The sequence below is a fragment of the Anopheles marshallii genome (genome assembly GCF_943734725.1).
Source record: "Anopheles marshallii chromosome X unlocalized genomic scaffold, idAnoMarsDA_429_01 X_unloc_32, whole genome shotgun sequence".
Lineage (NCBI taxonomy): Eukaryota > Metazoa > Arthropoda > Insecta > Diptera > Culicidae > Anopheles > Anopheles marshallii.
In genome coordinates, this window is record NW_026525879.1 from 119110 (window position 1) to 125000 (window position 5891).

A 5891-nucleotide genomic window follows, 5' to 3' on the forward strand; every position below is an offset into this window, starting at 1 on the left:
GTGCCTCGAGATGGGGCACGTCCGAGCTGCGTGCAGGAGCGAAGTGGACCGCTCGACAAGCTGCATTCGCTGCGGGAAGCCGGATCACCAGGCGAAGAGCTGCACGGCGGAGGTGCGCTGCGTCGTGTGCAGCGGCCCGCACCCGGTCGGGCATCCGACGTGCCGGCGCTAAAAGTGCTGCAAGTGAACCTCGGGCGAAGCCGGGCAGCCCAAGACCTCATGCTGCAGACGGCTCGCGAGTTAGGGGCTCAGGTGGTGCTCGCCTGCGAACTATATCGACCACCTCGGGATGATCCGCGGTGGGCCATCGATGCGGAACAGAGCGTGGCGATAATAGCAACAGGGGCGTACCCTATTCAACGGCTTTGGGGGAGCGTCGTCCCGGGACTCGTGGTGGCCACCATAGCGGGAGTAACGTTCGCCAGCTGCTACGTGCCACCCAGCAGCGGCATCGAAGACTTCGAAAGCTTCCTCGGTGCGGTGGAGGTGTCTCTGGTCGGACACACAACATCGGTCCTGGCCGGGGACTTCAACGCCTGGAATGAGGAGTGGGGGAGTGCGCGCACCACCCGGAAGGGGCAGGAGCTCCTGAGCGTGGTGGAGCAGCTGGCGCTGCATACGCTGAACCGCGGCAACGTGCCCACGTTTAAGGGCAACGGGGTTGCGCGGGAAAGCGTTATCGACGTTTCTTTTGCCAGCCAAACTATTGCGCGACCGGACTCCTGGCGCGTGCTTGATCGCTTTTCCAGCAGCGACCATGCCTACGTCCAGTTCCAGGTGGGCGTCCCAGGACAACGTCCCACGCGACGAGGAAAGCAGCAGCAGCGAAGTCGAGACGGGACAGCCAGACACGCCGGGACCCGGTGGAAGACGACGCAATTCGATAACAAGTGCTTCGACATCGCCCTCACATGCGGCCACTTCGAGCAGGTCGCAACTCCGGAGGGGCTGATCGGCGGACTGACCCAGGCGTGCGATGAGATCATGGAGAGAGTACACGGGGCTACTTTCCATCGCAAGCCCCAGGTGTACTGGTGGTCTCCTGAGATCGAGCGCCTGAGGGAGGAATGCGGAGCAGCGGAGGCCGCCCATCGCAGGGCCCAACCTTCGGAGCGTGCGGTGACGTCGGCCAGGCTGCAGGGCTGTCGACGATTGCTGCAGGCCGCCATTCACAGCAGTAAGGAAGACAGTATGCAAGAGCTGATCGATGGGGTCGAAGCCGAGGTGTTCGGACTCGGTTACAAGGTTGTTCGAGCAAAACTACGTAACAGGGCACCACCGGAAACGGACCGAGCCGTACTAGGTCCGATCGTCGAAGCCTTGTTCCCGGACCATCCGGCATTTGAGTGGCCGGACATCGACGCGTGCAGTGAGGCTCTGAGACCGGTCACGAGCTCGGAAATTCTTTCGCTGGCCGAGCGGATGGCCACCTCCAAGGCGCCAGGGCTGGACGGCATCCCGAATGCCGCAGTGAAGGCGGCAATGCGGAAGCACCCGGAGGTCTTCGCCAAGGTGTACAATCAGCTGCTCGAGCGAGGGGAGTTTCCTGCGGCATGGAAGGAGGCACGCCTTGTGTTGGTCACGAAGCCAGGTAAGCCGCCGGGCGATCCGTCGTCGCACCGCCCGCTGCTAATGCTGGGAGCAGTCGCCAAGGGGTTCGAACGGCTGATCTTAGATCGGCTGAACGACCACTTGGAGGACAGCGATGCTCCTCGCCTGTCGGCAAGGCAGTACGGGTTTCGGCGCGGTCGCTCCACGCTTCAGGCCATCGAGCGGGTGATCGAGCGAGGACAACACGCGAGGACGTTTCACCGCACCAACCAGCGGGATCCTCGATGTCTGGTGGTGGCAGCACTGGACGTCAGGAACGCCTTTAACTCTGCCAGCTGGAAGGCGATCGCGGTTGCCCTGCAGAAGCTGATGGTCCCTGCAGCCCTCCAGAAAATATTGCGCAGCTACTTTTCTGAGAGGAGGCTGGTGTACGAGACCAGCGAGGGGCCAGTGCGTCGTACGGTCACGGCGGGCGTTCCACAGGGCTCAATCCTGGGCCCGACCCTGTGGAACGCGATGTACGACGGCGTGCTTCGGCTGGTGCTGCCTGAGGGCGCCGAAGTGATCGGCTTTGCGGATGACGTCGTGGTGCTGGCGAGCGGGACGACGCCGGAAGCAGCGACGGGACTGGCGGAGACGGCGGTAGCAATGATCAGCTCGTGGATGGCGCAACACCACCTGGAGCTCGCTCCGGCCAAGACCGAGCTGGTCATTGTGTCTACGATGAGACGAGACAACACCCGAGTCCCGGTGAGTATCAATGGAGTACAGAAACTGCCGACCCGCACCTTGAAATATTTAGGAGTTGTCATCGAGGACCACTTGTCGTGGAGGCCACACGTAGAGCAGGCCACGACGAAAGCGCTCCGTGTGGCGCAGGGGATTTCCCGGCTGCTCCGAAATCATGGTGGGCCAAAGAGTGCGAAGCGGCGGCTGCTTGCATCGGTGGTGGACTCCACCCTCCGCTACGCCGCGCCGATTTGGCACGAGGCAGTCCGGCTCCGGGAGTGTTGCAGACAGCTGAACCGCGTGCAAGGACTGTACGCACGGCCAGTAGCTCGCACCTTCATTACAGTGCGCCATGAGGTGGCAACGGTCCTTGCCAGCGTCATCCCCATCGTGCTGCAGGTGACGGAAGACGCTCGCTGCTACCAGCGGCATCGGACGACGGGAGCAAGTCTACGCGAACTGCGCACCGAGGAGCGGATAAACACGATGGTCGAGTGGCAGCGTCAGTGGGACCAGCTAGAATCGGAAAGCCGCTACACCCGATGGACGCACCGGACCATCCCGGACTTGGCGGCATGGAAGAACCGGCAACACGGAGAGATGACTTTCCACCTTGCACAGATCCTCTCCGGCCATGGGTTCTTCCATGAGTACCTGTGCGTGAAACATCTGGCACCATCCGCCGACTGTACCAGGTGCCCGGGAGTCCTGGAGACGGCCGAGCATGTATTCTTCGACTGTCCGAGGTTCGCGGACGTCCGGCATGAATTACTCGGCGAGGAAGACGAAGCGGCTGTGACGCCTGACAACATTGAGGCGTTCATGCTTAGTAGCCGAACACGATGGAGCAAAGTATGCGAGGCGGCACGAATCATCACCACGGAGCTGCAGCAGGACTGGTATATTGAACGTGCCACCAGCGCCAGGGCCGAGATGGTTGCTGCAGCGCAGACAATTGATGATGCTTACAACACCACGCTGGCAGAACGTAACGAGCGACGAAATGAGGCCCGCAGGCAACAAACGCGTGAGAGACAGGCGGAAAGGCCACCTCCTATGCACCCGGATGGGCGCCCGTACACGGAGGAGGAGCTGGCCCAGCGAGAACAGCGCATGGAACAGACGCGGGACAGGGTCCGCAGACACCGGGCCCGTCGGAAGGTGGAAAGCGGCGAGGCGGTGGACTGCCGCGACTATCTCTGGGCCCTGTTTGGCGTTGATGCGTTCAGGGAGGCGGACGAAGAAAGTGATTAGGGGACACGACTGTCCATTAGGGGCGGAATGTTGCAGCCAACAGGCAAAAAACAAATCATGCAACAAGGCACGACTGCCTAGATAGTTTGTCGGAAATGTAACGGGCAAGGGGACGAAATGTTGCAGCCAACAGGCAAAAAGAAATCACGCAACAAGGCACGACTGCCTAGATAGTTTGTCGGAAATGTAACGGGCAAGGGGACGAAATGTTGCAGCCAACAGGCAAAAAAGAAAAATCATGCAACAAGGCATGACTGCCTAGATAGTTTGTCGGAAATGTAACGGGCAAGGGGACGAAATGTTGCAGCCAACAGGCAAAAAAAGAAAAATCATGCAACAAGGCACGACTGCCTAGATGGTTTGTCGGAAATGTAACGGGCAAGGGGACGAAATGTTGCAGCCAACAGGCAAAAAAAAAAAAAAAGAAAAATCATGCAACAAGGCACGACTGCCCAGATAAGACACGTTTGTTGGAAAAATGTAACGGGCAAGGGGAGCCCTCTTTCGCCGATCCCTCGCGGGTAAGCATAGAAGGGCAGGGGTTTTAGTTAAATAAAACCAACTTTGATAAAAAGCCAGTTATCCCTGTGGTAACTTTTCTGACACCTCTTGCTAAAAACTCATTAACACCAAAAGGATCGTAAGGCCAAGCTTTCGCTGTCCCAGAGTGTACTGAACGTTGGGATCAAGCCAGCTTTTGTCCTTATGCTCAGCGTGTGGTTTCTGTCCACACTGAGCTGACCTTTGGACACCTCCGTTATCGTTTTGGAGATGTACCGCCCCAGTCAAACTCCGCACCTGGCACTGTCCATGACATGGACCGAATAGTTTGTTCAGATGTCTTCGAGCCGAGCGGCGCCAGGGACCGGGAGCGAAAGCGAGCGCCATAAACGATCGAACGGCGAAAGAACACGCGGACACCGACGTACGCACGCTTGTACCCTTGCGGGCCACGGCGGCGGTCGGCGACCGGTGACAACGCGCGTCGATGATACGACGACACACGCCCCGGTGGCACCTCCCAGCGACATGCTGAACGCTGAACTAGAAACACGGCGCATTGGGCAGCCGCAGGCGAGCCGCCGCTGACACCCCCCGGAGGGAGTGGGCGTACGACCCGGACCTGGGGCCCGCGCTTGTTCCACCCGATCATGTAAGTAAGGCAACAGTAAGAGTGGTGGTATCTCAGAGGCGAGCCCTCCACGAGGAAGGACCCTCCCACCTATGCTGCACCTCCTATATCGCCTTACAATGCCAGACTAGAGTCAAGCTCAACAGGGTCTTCTTTCCCCGCTAGTGCTTCCAAGCCCGTTCCCTTGGCTGTGGTTTCGCTAGATAGTAGATAGGGACAGAGGGAATCTCGTTAATCCATTCATGCGCGTCACTAATTAGATGACGAGGCATTTGGCTACCTTTTTTTTTTTTTTTTTTTTTTTTTTTTTTTTTTTTTTTTTTTTTTTTTTTTTTTTTTTTTTTTTTTTTTTTTTTTTTTTGTTAACGGGGAGGGAACCTTCGAAAGGTACCCACCTAGAGGGATTCGTCGCGGCTCGACAATTCCTCTCTAGATGGGTTATGTGGGATTCATCGGTTCCGCTGGGCCCGTGAGGCGAACCCAGCAGCCGACGCGACCTCACTAAACCACTCCTCGACCTGATCCGACCCCTGCCGATGCGCTGATGTGCGTAGTACTCCATGCAGGGTCGTTTGTGCGTTGCACCCAATCTGTTGACGCACTGCTGCGTCGTCCTTCCTTGTTGTCTTCGCTGCTGCTGCTGCTTCGTGCCTTCCTTCTGCCGCTGCTGCTCCTAGTCCACCCGTCCGTGGCCGCTACTCCCGGGTGGGCCTTAGCTCCTGCTGCTGCTCTGGTTACTCGTCGCTGCTGCCGCTGCATCTATTGTCGTCGCCTTGTGTTGCGGTGAGCGGAGGTCGCTATTGCTGCTCCGCTCGATTTGTGTTCCGCCGTCGTTGTTGTCGTCGTCGTCGTGCCGTTGGGGGACTTTCTTCATTCCACCTCACTTGGAGAGTTTTGAAGATAGTCCGAGCGGCTGTCCGGACTGCTTCCCATGTACTGCGGCTGGCGCACATTTCCGTTGCGAGATTGTCCATCGTCAAGCGGGTGTGGCTTTGCTGCTGCATCTCTTGTTGTGTCCGAGCGAACCGTGGACAGTGGAACATCACGTGGTTGACATCCTCCACGTCGTGTTCACACACCGGGCAGTTAGGCGAGCCCTCCAGGATGCCTTTGTTGACGAAGTAGCTCCGGAGGAACCCATGCCCTGTAAGGACCTGGGTAAGATAGAAATCTATCTCTCCGTGCTTGCGGCCGACCCATGACGAGATGTCCGGAATCAGCCCCC

General features: G+C 58.5%; 1 pseudogene; it reads right to left on the bottom strand.

Annotated features, from left to right (window-relative positions):
- Window positions 1-3739: 3739 nt before the first annotated feature.
- LOC128717354 (large subunit ribosomal RNA) overlaps window positions 3740-5891 on the bottom strand; it is a 5459-nt pseudogene continuing 3307 nt past the window's right edge.